General features: G+C 41.2%; 1 long non-coding RNA gene across 1 annotated transcript; it reads right to left on the reverse strand.

The window, feature by feature from the left end:
- Positions 1-1108: 1108 nt before the first annotated feature.
- Positions 1109-8425, reverse strand: LOC137124038 (uncharacterized). Its single transcript, XR_010913901.1, has 3 exons — positions 8076-8425; positions 1436-1505; positions 1109-1289 (listed from the first exon to the last, which is right to left on the reverse strand). It is a non-coding gene; the product is annotated as an uncharacterized lncRNA (long non-coding RNA).
- Positions 8426-16710: the final 8285 nt, after the last annotated feature.

The raw sequence follows: 16710 nt of genomic DNA on the forward strand, positions 1-16710 counted from the left end.
TTTTCTGTATGGGGGGGGGGGGGGGACTAAAAGGAAAATAAATTAAACAAGCCTGATGATTTACTGTATGTACTGTACATGAGCATGATTGTGCTGGATAAAGAGGCTGCATCACCATCTAGTGGACAGAAATGATCTGTCACATTTTAACTACACGTGTGAAGCAGCAGTAAAAGCTCCAAAAATGCCAAAGTCACATGTATGGGGCCTGTTACATGTGTATGGAAACAGCTGGGATTGACGTCTGTGTGAAAGCAAACCAGTACTTGCTGGTTTGAGTGTATCTGTCCCAGCTACAGTGTGACCCACTTCTAATACATTAAAATGTAGGGCTTAGAGAGTGGTTAAAAGCATGTCTTTATTAAAACTACTTTATATAAGAGCAGGTGGTTTCAGGCTAAATCATGTGTGAATCATCAGGTGATTGCATCAAGTAAGGGCCTCAGCATGTTTCAAATTAACAAGTTTGTACAACAAAGCGTCCAACCGGCTACAAGCAACATATCTGAGCTGAGAGTCTGCACTAAGAGTGGGTGTTAAAAGCCTCCTGTCAGGCAGGGGCGAGATGCAACACATCGCATGAATGTGGAAAATGAAATGAAGCAACGGAACGAGGAACGAAATCAAGATTTAACAAAGGGTTCAAACACTGCCTACGTTTATACCTCAACCCACCCGACTGAGAAATATAGCCTCACTGATGCTATGAGACAACCCCGTCCTCAGGGCCTTGTTACACATGCACCGACAGCTAAACCTCGGACAGAATTCAGCCTGTGCAGATGTGATATGAATCCATGCAGCGATTTACCACAGATACATACGTTTGGAAACCTTTGACCCTTGACTTACCGTCATTAACCAACTGGAACCCATCTTGGTACTTTAGAGGGAGCAGAGAACAACAGCACCACCGTACTTTTTATATGACACCAGATACACATGTTGGTCATTTTATTCGGTGCAACTATCTAATGTTGCTCTAATTGCTCATTATGGTTTAACAGTACTGTTTAAAAGTAGATACTGTTTTTTTTTATTAGGCCAATACCTGCACTTTTACTTGAGTACTGAGTCTGTGTACTTCTGCAACCTGTGCACACGCTGTATTACCTGTTGCTGTGTATGCGGTTGTGTAGCCACAGATTGCTCAAAGTGACCGTGCCGACCCTTGTCCTCCATGACATTAAGGAGTTAATGTTGCGGCTGATAGAAAAAGGTGTGTACTCAGCTACTTTACAGCCCAGGCTGACACACTGCGCTTGTCCTCAGCTCCAGGCTGAAGGACTCTGCTGGGAAAAAGACGTATTTTAGAAGATCTGAGCAGCTTTTGCCAAAAAAAAAACAAAAAGAAAAAACTGTAAAGTGCCTGGAACACACTCCAGATATGGTCCCAGGGTCAGTGTGGATTAGTTTAATCTGACCTAAGGTTTACCTGTGGATCTGGTCTGAAGCTCAGAGTTGTCCTCTGATGGGATGCCACTGATTCTTGACCTCCTTGAGTCCTGAGGAGAATTAAAGTCTCAATGTCAGACAAGAGGGGCTTTTAGAGAAATGTTTATACATAGTATAGAGGCTTAATGTACACACACACACACACACACACACACACACACACACACACACACACACACACACACACACACAGAAAGTGCCAAGTATCAGATAGTCAATGGAACATACTAATATGCAGAGAATGCTAAATGAAAAGAGTGCTATAAATGATTCAGTGTCCCTCGGGTTGTTTTCTTATCGGTGTCAGTGGAAAGTGTTGCACTATAAGGGCAGCTGATTTTGTGTGAGTGTGTGTGTGTGTGTGTGTGTGTGTGTGTCTGAGTGTGAGAAAAAGAGCTGCTCCTCTCAGGCTATGATGAGTCACTGGTGACAGGAGACATTGTTCTGATTTATTTTGGTATCACATGTCCTTGATTTGGTCTCTCTAGGACACACACACCCTTTTGCATTAACTTCTTAAAGAACTGCATCTTTTGCTGGTCAAAAACCTAATTAGACTGAGACAAATAATTATTTATTTACTGTGGAAATAAATAACTGTGGCAAAAGTATGTGCCTTCAGTAACCGGTGTGTTTGCAGCATAACTTTAACTTAAAATGTAAAAAAAAAATTTACTTTTTTTTTTTACACCTCCACATTAGATTTGAAACAAAGCAACTGAGATGTAAAGAATGTCAAGACTTTCAGCTTTAATTCAAGGGGTTTGTCAAAAGTGTAACATGAACCATTTAGGAATTACAGCTAGTTTCTCTCTCTCTCTCACACACACACACACACACACACACACACACTTTAGTGGCTCCTAATAGAACTAATAGAACAAACAAACAATATGATTATTGCCTTTTAATAGTTGATTGAAACCCCTTTGTAGTTAATGACTGCCTGATGTTTGGAACCCATGGACGTGACCAAATGCCAAGTTTCCTCCCTTGAGATGCTTCGCCAGGCCTTCACTGCCGCTGCTTGTTTGTGGGTCTTTCTGTTCTCAGTCTGTCTTCAGTAAGTGAAAAGTTGCTCTGTTGGGTTGAGATCAGGTGACTGACTTGGCCAGTGAATAATATCCTATTTCTTTGCCTTGTGAGCACTTTTCTCCCCCCCCCATTCACACACGCACTCACACACTGATGGCAGGGACTGCCATGCAAGGTGTTCACCTGACCCACTGGGAGCACCTTGTCCAAGGACACTGTGACACATAGCCAGGAGGCACCGGGAATTGAACAACTGACCCTGTGGTCCGTGGACAACTGCCTTGCCAAAGTCTGTACCTGTGGCTGTATGTTCCTGGTCAGTATCCATTTCATCCATTCAGATCAGTGAGCCAGTTCCAGAGTCAGCCATACATCCCAAGCCATAGCACTGCCTCCTTCCACCATGTTTAACAGATGTGATGCTTCGAATTATGAGCTGTTCTTTGTCTTCAACACACATTCCCATCATTCTGCTATCACTTATTCATGGTTTCATCAGTCCAAAGAATCTTATTTCAGATTGCTTTTGTAGGTCGTTTTTGGCAAAGTCTAATCTGGCCTTTCTGTATTTGAGTGTTGCCAGTTATACCTCTTTGGACCTCATGTTAACAGTTCCAGCCAACAGCTACCAAAGCATATGTAACAGTCTGAACCACATCCAGGCCTTTTATCTGCTTCATTATTAATGTAGGAACAGGCCCCATCTGGTTATGAAGCTTCTTGTCAACCATTTGTTGAATGTGTGTGTATGAAAAATGGCTGTAATTCCTAATTGGTTAATGTCAGACTTTTAAAGCTGAAAGTGTTTCAGTTCAAATTCATTGTCATGGTGTTCAGAGGCCAAAAGCAAAAACACTCACCGCTGTTCCAACACTTATGAACATGGCGGTATTTCTTGGTCTAGTATGTGCGTTTTGTGTGGGCGTCTGAGGTCAGACCTTCACAAGGACGTAATGGGTTCAAGTGTCTAAGTGCAGATTGCAGGCGTCAGCCTGATGCGACACTCCTCTGCTGCAGGCCTGTTTGTACCTCGCTGATAAGATAAGGCTTCGTGTCCGTCACCGTCACTTTCACACAAACTAAAAGGTGTCAATTCTTTTCAACCTGACAGATTAATCCCTTGATAACATATTTGAAGCATTCTTATCACTCACACACCTCATACACGTCAAACACAAACATTTTTAGACATTTTCTCTGCTGCCGTGAAGCCAACGCTGTAAATATCATGCTGATCCCTCACTAGAGTATTAGCAGCATTTTTACATAATCATCATTTACCCATATTTGAGATACACTATTCCTGTACTGGTTAGCAGGGGATGTGATGTAAGTAGTCTATACGACTCACACATATCCACTATGATATTAATCCTACACCTTAACGAGGCCTCTTAAATATTAGACCCTGCGCTCTGTGATTCTGCACAGAACTGGAAGATTATTAACTTTGTTCATTCCACACCTGTTGCCTAATTAATAAAATTAACTCGTCCTGAAGCATTTGGGTCTCTGGGCTCAATTGATTGTTGGTAAAAAAAAGAATTTGGTTCCTTTAGGCTTCTCCATAAGGACAACGTGAATGTGATCACTGAGTATGTGCAAAACAGGTTATCTTTTCCTTTTTAATGTAATTTTTACATCCAACTTTAACACTTAAGGTTTTGTGACTCACCTTTAATTGTGGTGTTTTTTTTATTATAACATTTTGTTGTCCTTCATGCAAGGTTTGTATTGTGTAGTAAGAAACCCACGCAAGCACAGGGAGAACATGCAAACTCCACGGAGAATCTAGAATCTAGAAAAGAATCTCTTTTCCCACAGAAAACCTCAAACTGTACAGCACAACGCTTGTACAATGTACTTAATATCTCACGTGTTACGTTTATAGAAAAACCATCCAATTCCACATGATTCTCTCATTTTTAACGTTTTCATGTGATTTTAACCTTTTTCTCACATTATTCCTTAAATAAAAAACAATTCCCACCCTTAGCTGAAATACACATCACGTATGACTTATTAATGACTGTGACTTCATTTCTGTGCAAAAAGGCATAGCTCAGCAGTTAGTTTAATTATAAGAAGAAAACAAATGAGGGTTGTTGGCAGGACACAGATGTCAGGGAGGTTTGTCCATAATGGCCGTAATGGTTAAGCTTTGTTTCATTTGTATGTTTTTATATACTGAATTATGATTTTTTTTTTTAAAGCACTACATTTCTACTGCATAATATAATATAATATAGATATTAATCATGTTTCCATGCTGCCACATTTACTACACATGCACTGACAGGAAGGTCACTAGTGACTTTAAGTGTCATATATTGTAAAATGGAAAGTCTTTTTTAGAAAGTAAAAGTGGGTTCTCACACGCGTTGGACCAGCACAGTTTAACCTGATACGTGCTGAATAATAAAGCCTGTAGATTTATCGCTCTGCAGAGGCAACAAAGCCTGATGTTCTCCATCCTTTTCCCACCATCAGTAGCAATAATCCAGATGCAACTATGAGCCGTTTTCGACCAGTCAAATTACAGGTGTAAGACAACTGAGACGTTTACTTTATTTTAACACAGATCAATTATTGGGCCTTTGTTCATGTTCATCTCAGTTGAACAGATTCACTTTTTAAATTCAATAGCGACATAGTGACTCGGCAGAGGCTCAGCACACAGAAGCTGTTTTACGTGTGTGTGTGTGTGTGTGTGTGTGTCTGTGTGTGTGTGAGAAAACACACTGATGGAGGTCAGGGCAGCCGGTGTGGATTTCAGGGAGCAGGAAAGCCATGGGTTAAGGGTGACTCGTGTGGGCAGGGGGATCAAATTAGCCATTAGATTTCAGTGGCTGAAGGCAGCGTCTCTCTGAGCTAAAGGCAAAAGACTCAAAGTTGAAGGTAACAAAAACAAGTTTAAAACCAGCTCCACCTTTAACAACAATGACCTTTAACCCTTTTTTTTTTTTAAATTACTGTACATTTCCCATAACGACATCATCAGAATTGGTTTTCCTATTTACTTTTGTACTATAACTAAAATAAAGATATCTATTACTTAGTATTTGTGTTACTTTTAGTAAAGTTTAGACCACCAGCGTCAGTATCACATTAAGCTGTGTATTGAGCTATGTAGCTGCAGACTGCTCAGAGTAGCCATTCAAACCCTTGTCCTCGGTCAGATTATTAAAACTAGTATTAATGTTGTGGCTGATTGGTGTGCATGCACTACCCAAAGACAAGAGCGAAGGAGACTAGTTGAAAACCGGCAAAATGACCCTTTTACAGGTCACACTGAAGAGGAAATGTTCATAAAATTATGTAACATTTAAAAGACTGGAAATAAAAAAGGTGCAACCATAAAAATATGGATTTTTGGTTTGAATGAATGTTTAAAAAGAGAAAATCATGCCACTTCAGGGAAGAGCTGGAAGATGTGCTACATCTAGACAGTGTGGGGTAATATACATGTAACAACCTTAAGCCTTAGTATTTATGCTGCTGATTTACTGGTTGGTGGCACCAAGAAGTGGAAAAATGCACTAACAAAAGCAGTGAAGAAGGAGACTGTAATGCAAAACCACAATGTAGATATTGCACAATACAAATATGTATTTTAAATTGCCTCTTGACTTCCTGTTAGGGTTTATGATTGACAGCTGGAAGTGTTTTTTTTTTTTTTACCTACCTAAAGAGGGTTTGACAGCACTTATTGACTGACCAACACTCATAGAGCTTAGTGCAGACCTGACAGGAAGGGTGGGAAGACACCTCAGCTCCAAATCGACACGTTCAAGCTTGACTAAACGTTACAGCTGAGCACATAGACAAAGAAGAAGCCTTCTGTTGGAGGTGTTCTCTATAACCCAAACAATGATACAGTGCTCTGGGCCCGTTAACATATAGATGTTATTAAATTAAACAGTGTCCAATTGTTGCTTTGCTTAGACGTAGGAAATGTTTTCTCTAGCTACTTTTTGGCTTCCCGTGCTGGCATGCAGCTGTGACTGTAGTTAGAGAGCCGGAGAAACTGTCAACAGTCCATGTAAGAAAACACTCAAAGGCCACGAGGGCACATTATCCATCCATCCATCCATCCATCCATCCATACATCCACCCGAGTTCTGGGAAAGTGTGTGTGTGTGTTTTTTTAAACCAGGCACATGAACGTCACACCTTTACTTCGGTCTGTTTTCTTTTCATTCTTTCGTCACTTTCTCTTCAACCTTTGCCCCTCTGTGTGTTTGTGTGCACAGTCATTCAGACTGATTAGATGTCTACTGGCTCAGACTCAAATGGAAAAAAAGAAAAACAGTTAATTTCCCCTCATCCTCCAAACATTATTTGTCTTCTGCAGCTCTGTGTGTCTCACCCTCACTGAGACACACACACACACACACACACACACACACACACCCCATCGTGACGGTGCCTTTGATGTTAGTGATAATGTAGAGTAGATGTGCGGGGGGCTCGGGTCCAGTGCAGCCCGTGATCATGGGAGAGGTGATGACTGGAAGTGAAAAAAAAAAAATTGGTGATAAAAAAAAAAGAAAATATTGCTCTGCTCTGCTCGTTTGATTCTCTCTGGTGTCATTTACTGCTTCACTAGGCTATAAGTCTCTAAAATGACCTCTGATGTACCACTGAATAAATCAAATTTGTTTTCACAGTGGCTCTGTTGCCCTTTACAACCACATTTTTCACGCAGCAACTCAATTTTCAGAACTTTTGATTCTCTCACAAGCCTGTTACATCACACTCACGTTTCTTTACACACACACACACACACACACACACACACACACACACACACACACACACAGACAATTTAGACACAATGCATGAGGCCAAACATAGTGTAGTTGATGGAATAGAGCAAGGGCCAAGTCATTGTTAAGCATAGAACGATCCTTCACCTCTGCTGTCTCAGAGTATGAACACTCATCTCTGTCATACAGTTAATGATACACAACAGGTAAGTATTGCTCAGGAAGCTCAGTATTCAAGTGTGATGTTTTGACAGATCATGGTGGCTCAAAGACGAGTATCAGGCCAAGCTGCTATAAATGCGTGGGGCCCCTTAATAAGCAAAACCATTTTCTTGGCTTGACCCAAGATAGAATAAAAGGAGAAAACATCCAACAGCATCACTGTACAAACAACGACTTTAGTCACAGTCAGGGTTTGTGCTGTTCAGCTAAACTGGCTGTAATGGTGCAACGATAGGAAAAAAATATCACGCTAAGCAGTTTTCTTCCCTTCCTAGAACCTTTTACCAATTACCACACCAACCCCTCTCAATAATTAGTGTTTCACTGAGTTGGGCCAGCAACACAAAGAAGACTCAGCAGTGTGTTCCTGCATCCCACAACCATCCCCTCTTTGCCTGCAGCCACACACGCCGCATAACCCGCCATTAGTAACGATTCGTCCTGTATCAAACAATCAGCAGAACTTCAGTCGGCCTGGTGCATAAAACATTTTAGTAATAAGATTATCCACCTGTGTTAATGTAGGCCACCTTAACATTCACAACCTTTACACATTTTACACTTTAGCCTCTTCTCTATTTGTTATGCACTTACCTTTTTCCCGCAGTCACACACGTTTCTTCTTCAGCGCAACCATTAACTGAACAGGGCTGCACTGTCGGCCATATTTGTTTTCCCCACCTGTGTTAGGCTTCTGCTTCTTCTTCTTCTTCTTCTTCTTCTTCTTCTTCAGGTGTTAATAGCAGGTGGCTCTCCACCTACTGGACTGGAGTATGGAACAGTAGATAGTTAGGGGGGGAAAATGTTATTCTCAGGTCTATGCCTCTGTCTTTAAGCACAAAAATAATCTTCTGTGTCTTTTTTTCTAGCAAAGTCCATAGAGGAGAGTCAAGTTTTCTTTTATTTGTGATATCGATTATTCCTGGTTTATCAGCCCGGTTGGGTGTTTGCCCATTCTGTCAACTAACTGGTTGAGTCCTGTCTGTCCTATTTGAATACATATGTGATGAGTGTTCCCTCTTTTCAGTTCCTGCCCTCCTTTTATGTCTAATCCAGTCAACAGTTTAAATGTCTGGGTGGACCTTAGCTTTTCAAATCTGCCTCTGTAGCCAGTTATGCATATCTCAGCGGCCCAAATCTGCAGCAGCCTGTCAGTGGAATGTAACTTTCGTGAATAATACGTGTGTTTCGTTTTTTAACGTGTGTTCTCATGCTTAGTTAACTTAATTTGACACCTTTTTTCAAACCACATTAAAAAAATATTCAAGCAGAACTCACATATTTAAGAACTTATATTTCTTAGTTGAATATACATGAAATGATACACAGCGATTGTTTTTAGTTGTGTGGCTCAAAGCTTTGTTTTCTACCAGCTGCACCATGTTCACGTTTTTCTTTTTTCTTTTATCTTATTTTTTTTTTTTTTCTTATGAAAAACCCACTGTGCACTACCTGCCCAACACTAATCAGTGGACAGACACAGTTGGCTGGTGAACTAAATTTTCATCAAGAGTCGGTGGAGCCAAGCTAAAAAGAGGAGCAGGACTTGCATTCACCAGATGCCAGAAATATGTCTTAAACTGAATATTACAACTCTCTTATCCCTGCTGGACGTGCAATCAGTTAAAAGCCAACATTTGCCTTGAATAAGTTGTAATTTATAATGTGCCCCAAGACTTTAACAATTTCAGACTTCATCTGCATGGCCCTGAGACACACACAGACACACACACACACTCTTACTGTAAACCACCATGTAACACACATACATTTTACACAAAGACTCAGACTTTAGACTCATCAAGTTAACTACTGTGAAATCTTGTGATCAGGGATTCTGTGCTTCAGTTCCTCATGGATCACACACTGTCTCCAACTGCTCCTGTGAGCAGTTAACCCACACATATACACACATGCAGCCACACAGAAAAACACACATACACACACTGGGTGGTATTTGCAGTTGTGATATCATTTATTAGACTCACATGGTCCAAGTTAATCAGCTTTGCCTAAGTAGCTGCCAGGTCATCCATAAAGATTTATTCCAGTTTTTGATTAATCATATGATTATGGCTTGCTTTCTGTGGGGGCGGCTGTAGCTTAGCTGGTAAAACTACTGACAGTGCCGAGTCCTCCACGGACCAAGGGGTCAGTGGTTCGCTCCCTGGTCCCGGCTATATGTCGAAGTGTCTCTGGGCAAGACACTGAACTCATTCCCAGTTGTGACACTGAACTCATTCCCAGTTGTGACACTGAACTCATTCCCAGTTGTGCAGTGCCGGTCCAAGCCCCGTAGAAATTGGGGAGGGTTGCGTCAGGAAGGGCATCCGGCGTAAAAGATGTGCCAAATCAACATGCGGACAATGATCCGCTGTGGCGACCCTGAACTCACGGGATAAGCTGAAAGGACAAAGCAAAGGGCTTGCTTTGCCTGGAAATGCATGTGGCTCTGACAATTTTTGTTTTTTATCAGAATCACCGTTTTTGTCATATTATTTTTTGCATATTAACTTTACAGTATCAGTCCTTTTATCCAAAAAAAGGGAAATGTTTTAATGAAGAACACATGACTGTACAATGCTGGTTAAGATGACAGGACCTCTTTTTTGTAGCTGTGCACTCATTCACAGCCTGCAGAGAACAACCCCCCCCCCCCCCCCACACACACACACACACACACACACACACACACACACACAGACACATTCATACACATACACACACACTGAAAATTCTCAAACATCCCATATGTGAAAGGATTTTTTTCTTTTTTGTCTGTGGGTTTATTTATTCAAGAGAAGAAACAGAAGGTCTCAGATTGAAAACACACGCATATTTCACTTTTAATGTGGTTTTAATTGCATTACAGTATAAAAACAGGCAGATGATGTGAAACACAAGCAGCGAACAGGGAGCTTTTGGCATGCACACCCATCTGCATCCCTCCTCTGTTCAACAGTTCACAGTGGAAAGTACCGACATCATGGCACCGAATCAGAGAGGTGGTGAGGCGGAGAAAAGAGATATGATTGATACTGATTGCGCTGAAACAAAAGTGAGTGGATAGAGAAAAACAAGAAAAGACAGCAGACTGGATATAAATGGAGACAACAGAATGAAAAAGTAATACAAGTTGATCCAGCTGGGCCCTGTGTACTCAATCCAGACTGTTTTCTATAACTAATCTCTATGTTGCTTGGCCTCGAGACAAAAAAAAAAAAGCCCATTGTTTTCTAATAAAACAACAGCAATGACAAAGAAGAACAGAAAAAAATTACAACACGATCAATCTTCCACGCACACAAAAGTTAGTTATGAGGTTCCACAAAGCTGTGTGTTAGGGCCAATACTTTTTACTTTATATACGTCTCCTTTAGGCAACATTATTAGGAAACACTCATAAATTTCCATTGCCTGTGGAACCAGATGAAAAAAATCTATGAACAAAACTCCAGGCATGCGGTCCTGGAAGTCCCACAATTTCCTACTTTTAAAGACAAAACTGAAATCCTAGCATTAGGGCATAAAGAATGCAGGCCTACTTGTTGTTCCCAGAATTTCTAAAGGTAGAAATTTCTGCTCGAGGTTTCTTCCATTAAAGGGAGGTTTACCTCTCCACTGTTGCTTAGAGCTTTCTCAAGGGACATTTGTTGGGTTTCCTCTTCAAATCTTCATAGACTTTATTGTGTAAAGTTCCTTGAAATTACATTGTTGTGAATTGGCGCTATATAAATAAAGTTGAATTGAATGGCAAAAATCATGCTGTTGAATTTCTCAGCCAACCAGTCAAAATGCAGTTTGTGTGCATGTCCGTCTTGTTATAGTACACTTATATTCTTATCAGTTCATCTGAGCCATAATAAAGATAATTAAACAACAGAAATGACAGAATATGCAGCAGTACACACAAATACAATGACAAAAAAGAGAAATGACACAATCAGAGGGAAATAGATCTTGTTAGTGCTAAAATGTTTTTAATGAGTTTAAAACATAGATTTGAACATAGACCACCAAACATCCAGATTTAACTGATCAATCTAAATGATTTCTCCATCTAACCATTGAGGAGTGTCACTCAAAGCCACACATTTTAATCCCATTGACATTAAGTCCCCAAACCTGGTTCCCCCACCAGTCAGTGGCCCGATAAGCTGAGATAACGGCAGTCTCACAGTGTGGAAAACATGGGGTTAAATTTATAGAGACACATAGTTTGGATAAGCTGACCACATCTTCCTTTAAATGGGGGCTTTCCCGCATGAAAAAATATCAAAACTTAATAAAACTGCAGTCCTAAGTCAAAAAAATACAGCCAGTCGGCTTCAACATATCAACATGCTTCCTGTTCAGCTGAGAAAGTACCTGCTCTGAAGTAGGAGATAAACAGGTTCCTCACAAAAGTGCTCTTCGGACTTCAGGGGTTTGTTATCCCTGCGGTCCAGACACAAGAAAAAGGGGGAACTTTTGGTTATAGTGCTACAAATTACAACAATCCCTGTAGCTGTAGACTTGAATCCAAGCTAATTACAGCAGCTGTTCTCCAGCAAACACAATACAACTTTCAAGTCCACTCAAAAGACAGATTTCCTTTAAATACACACAAGCAGATGAATTGTTGTCTGATCCTCAAGTGTCTTTATTTTGAGGGGAGAAAAGCTTTAATCAACATCATTGTGAACCAGAATCCCCTGAAGCCATGACTGACGCCACAGTAGCCGCAAAGCTCTGTCCCAGACTGCGACCTGGGACATATAACACGCACACGCACACACACTCACGCACACACACACACACACACACACACACACACACACTCACACACACACACACTGCACGCCTGATCACTTGCTTCCTCCCTCCTCTCCTCTTCTAGATGTGGTCAGGGAACGATGCCTGGATCTGGCTAAAAGCAACGAGGAAGACTTCCTTTTTGTTGTTTTGTTCTTCTTCCCACTCGCAATAACACACTGCAGTTTCTTTCCACGTTCAAGCAGCAAGTTGATTGTCATTGAATTTAATTGTGGAGATGACAGTGACGATTAAATCTTAGGAATGTGTTTCTAGTCCCTCTCTGTCTCTGTGTGTGTGTGTGTGTGTGCGTGTGCAGGGTTTGTAGATTGAAAGGAAATGGGGGAGAAGCGTCCCAACTGGAGGCATGGAAAACCGTGACCTTGCACTCTGGATCCTGCAACATATTGACTACAAGATGAAACAAGAGAGGATAAAGCTAGAGGAGCGAAAAAACAAAGAAAACAGAGATTTGAGAAGTAGAAATTGAAGGGGGGGGGGGGGGTTAAGCTGGGGGAAAAACAGAGGGGATTTCTACAGATGAAAGACATGCAGGGAGGGACAATATTAAGCTCAACTGTCCTTGAATGTTACTGCGGCTCACTTAAAACACAGAGAACTATTATTTCATCCTAAGCACACAGTCAAAACAGAGCAGTGCACCCAGCTCCTGACAAGACTGTAAATTCAGTTCACATCCATTCAGCCACCACAACATTCTCCAGATACTCACACACACACAACACAGCTTCAGCTCACACTGCGGTTGCACCGATATGGTTTCAGAGGAAATTAAAGCCATCGTTAAGAGAGGAGCTTGCGGACGAGGGCATGTGCAGGTCAGATGTTGGGCTGTGTGAGATCTGCCCCAGGATGAACGTGGAGGCCGCAGCCCATTCTCACCTTTGAAAGATTTTTATGACAACAAAACAAAGCAGAAGAAGAAATAATAAGAGGTCTGGTTTTCTTCTCCTGCTCATTCTCTCAACATGTGTCTGCTTCAATATCTGCTTAACTCGTGATAAGAAAAGCAGAAACCTGATGGGGCCAAAACATACACCCCATTAATCATAACAATATTTTTACTGGCAGTGAATGAGACACTGGACTCAAATATTGGTCCCAGTGGTCAAGCAAGCGTGGTAACTGACTGCCTCCGTGTTCATGCGGTGTGTGCAAATGGGAAAATGTGAAGGTGAAGTGTAAAAGACTTGGAATAAAATCACAGTACAAACACTAAATGTAGAATGAGAACAAGGTTCCATTGTGTCAAAGTAAAATTTATGTTAAATAACTGTCACCTGGAATTTCAGTTTAGATTAATATTCTGGTGCCTAAATCGAGATATTACAACTACCAACAATCAGTCGCTCCAGGCTTTCGTGGACCTGAAATTACTGAATTATAGTTTTTCTAAACAAAATGGTGATGTTATCATGTTTTCATTTACAAGGCTGCACAGAATTCATGGGAAACTGGTTGAATTGTTTGTTGGGATTGCAACATCCCAACTTCCTAAAGGGACTGAATAATGGTTCTTGACTCTAATAATCCGCTGACTTTTCTTCTAAAGCGCCAACTAAAAAAATGTCTGCACAACTCGGATATGAAAGACACACATCCAGACGCCTGTAGAGCCTCTTTCCCATTTTAACTCCAGACAATATCTGCAGAAATCACTTCTGCAGAAATCACTTGTGGACATTTGTGCCCGGCGATGGTCCGAGTCAGAAGCATTCTCACAGGAGAAACTCTGCTTGATTTCAGTGAGGGGTCAGCACATAAAGGAGGCAAAACATTTCCAAGCATCTTCTGTAAATGGTGAGAACAGGATGACTAATGGTTCAGCTGAACTACAGGGATAGATTGTGTCAGACAATGTGGGAGTTTTTATCCATTAGCAAGACTACTAGATCCCTGTGTCCCCAGGGGCTGTGTGGGGGCTGCAGCCAATCACAGCTGACACTGCACTAGAGGTGGCCCACACCCTACACAGGTCTCCAGTCAGTCACAGGGCTCAGTGGTCCCACGATGATGGGACAAATTACTGGAAGCTTCACTCCCAATAAGCAAAAAGAACATGTGTGCAACTTCCTACAGTACGCACTCAAACCATGACTTAAAAAATCCAAACATCTTCTGTGCAGCTCACTCGTAAACCACTTGGGATAAAAGCATCTGCTAAATGACTAAACGCTATGTCAGTGTTTCAGTAATAATGAGTTTTGTGACTCAAAATCAGAAGCAAGTCTAAAAGCTCAGTTCATTCTAAGTTTATTGCAGTAAACTTTTTTTTCCCCACTTTGAAAGTAGCAGTTTGCAAGGTTCACTTATAAAATGTTTCCAGAGCGTCATCATAGATTTCATTAGGATGTTGAGCTTTCATGGAGATGCAAATTTCGTACCATAAATTTTCAGCTGTTTTTCATCCAAAGCAATTTTCAAATTTTAACTCATTTTTCATTGCCTTAAACTGTACAAACTGCAGCCAGAGATGACGACCACATAGCGTGATCCAGCTTAAAGCCTGAGAAAAGAATGTGCACCCTGAATTTAGATTTAAAAGCCCAATGAAACCTTTTTGCTCATTTTAGCAAACTGCACTAGTCTGTGTTGTTCGGTGGTGGGTGTTTAATATACTTACTATATAAACCTTTTCTCTTTTCCCCTCTTTACAAGTGCTACATTGACTCATAGTTTTGTTGAGGCTTCTGGACAATTTCTAAAATGTAAGATTACACCGACTTTGCTTGAGGGATAAGCGCAAATATGCAGCACAGACAAACGACGCATTATTAGAGAGGAAACATTCCTCAGATGGTTGGTGGGTCTGGCAACCTGGCCATTTGGCACCCCTGTTGTCCTGTGAGTGTGTATGTGTTTGGAGTTGGCAGCACTACACACACTGCAATGTCACGGTCTTTTCCAACATCTGTCCACTTGGAGAACGACCCACCAGGCACGAACTGAAGGCACGCTGCTCTCCCGCAGCTTTTATCTGCTGTACGCGGATATAATGTGCAATGAGCTACCACGACAGAACAAACCCCGGAGCAGCACCTGCATTTTAATCTTCATATTATTATAAATACCAGGATTAGGCCTTATAATTAGGCCTAAGTTTGCTGAATAAAGAGACTAGAGAATGGTTTGTGATGTGATTCATTCAAGCCCTCACACGCACCAAACCTCAGCCAAGATGAAAACCTACAGGAGGCTTTGGGCTGAGCTGTTAGAACAGAGTGTTACCTTCTGAAAAAAGTGCAGCACTTCCTATTGGTCCAATGAGAGAAACTTGGAGAATCAATAGCAGCAGATTCAGTAGAGTTTTATAGTTATTGTCTGTGCAACTTTCTGCAAAATGCAGTTGTATCATCCATTAGCCGCCAAATCATTCAGTGATATACAGCAGAAGAAGTGATAGGCTACAGACCAGGTACAACCATGTACAAATACAAAATACTCCTATGTAAAAACTGTGATATTAAGAAGTGATCTGTAGGATAATACAAATCTGTCTACATGCTACTTTGCTTTAATGTACACAGTTGTTTGATTGCACAAACTGTTGTTAAGTATGTGGCATATGAGTGGGACACAATAGACAGGGAACAATTAATCTTGGTATTTGCGACAGACCTCCTTACTTCCTGTCTGGACCGTCTCATGTGGGCAATTCTTGGACCCATTTCTGGCAGGAAGTTCTAATTGGGTTTGCTCCTCCAGATATAGGCTGGTGGATTTTCTCTCTTTTCCTGGGCATATGGTTTGCGTCCTAAGTTGCCTTTTGTTTGTTTTGTTCTTCATTTAATTTAATTTCACACACACTCACTACAGCACGGGAGCCGCAGACTTACATATTTCGGAGTTTCTGTTTTTCTTTTGCGTTACGTTAAATGAAGTGTAACTTTGTCCTTACTCTTAATTGTGTATTTTATTTTAGCTTTACCTTTGCACGGATGTGTTTTAATAGAAATTCCAAAATCTCTTTCACTTAATTGTTGTTCTTTTAACTTTTTTTTTTTTTACCTTTCTTCAGCAAACCTATTTAAATTGTTCATATCAGTTGTTTGATATCTTGTACCTCACTGTAAAAGGAAAAAATTGGATCAAAACCGTCAAAGGTTTAGTTAGGGTTGAGGGGGGGGCAGAGGGTGACCTGAGCCCCCAGAGCCACCCCCTGTGAACATGCCTGTTCCTGAATGTGGACGTTCCCAAAGCACTGGCGCATGTATATGGTCACACAATGCTGTTATTCCCAAAACCCCAGCAAAGGAATTAGATTCTTCCGATGTGTTTATGTTAGTTGAAAGAGAAGCTTCTTCATAAAGTTGCCATGTGGCTCCACGGACCTTCCCCGCCCACACTGAGCGCTCAAAGCGGCCATTGGTCCAACAAGGCGCCGTCCCTCCCGCTGGTGGAGCTTTTAACGCAG

Source organism: Channa argus, chromosome 3, assembly GCF_033026475.1.
Source record: "Channa argus isolate prfri chromosome 3, Channa argus male v1.0, whole genome shotgun sequence".
In the NCBI taxonomy this organism is placed as follows: domain Eukaryota; kingdom Metazoa; phylum Chordata; class Actinopteri; order Anabantiformes; family Channidae; genus Channa; species Channa argus.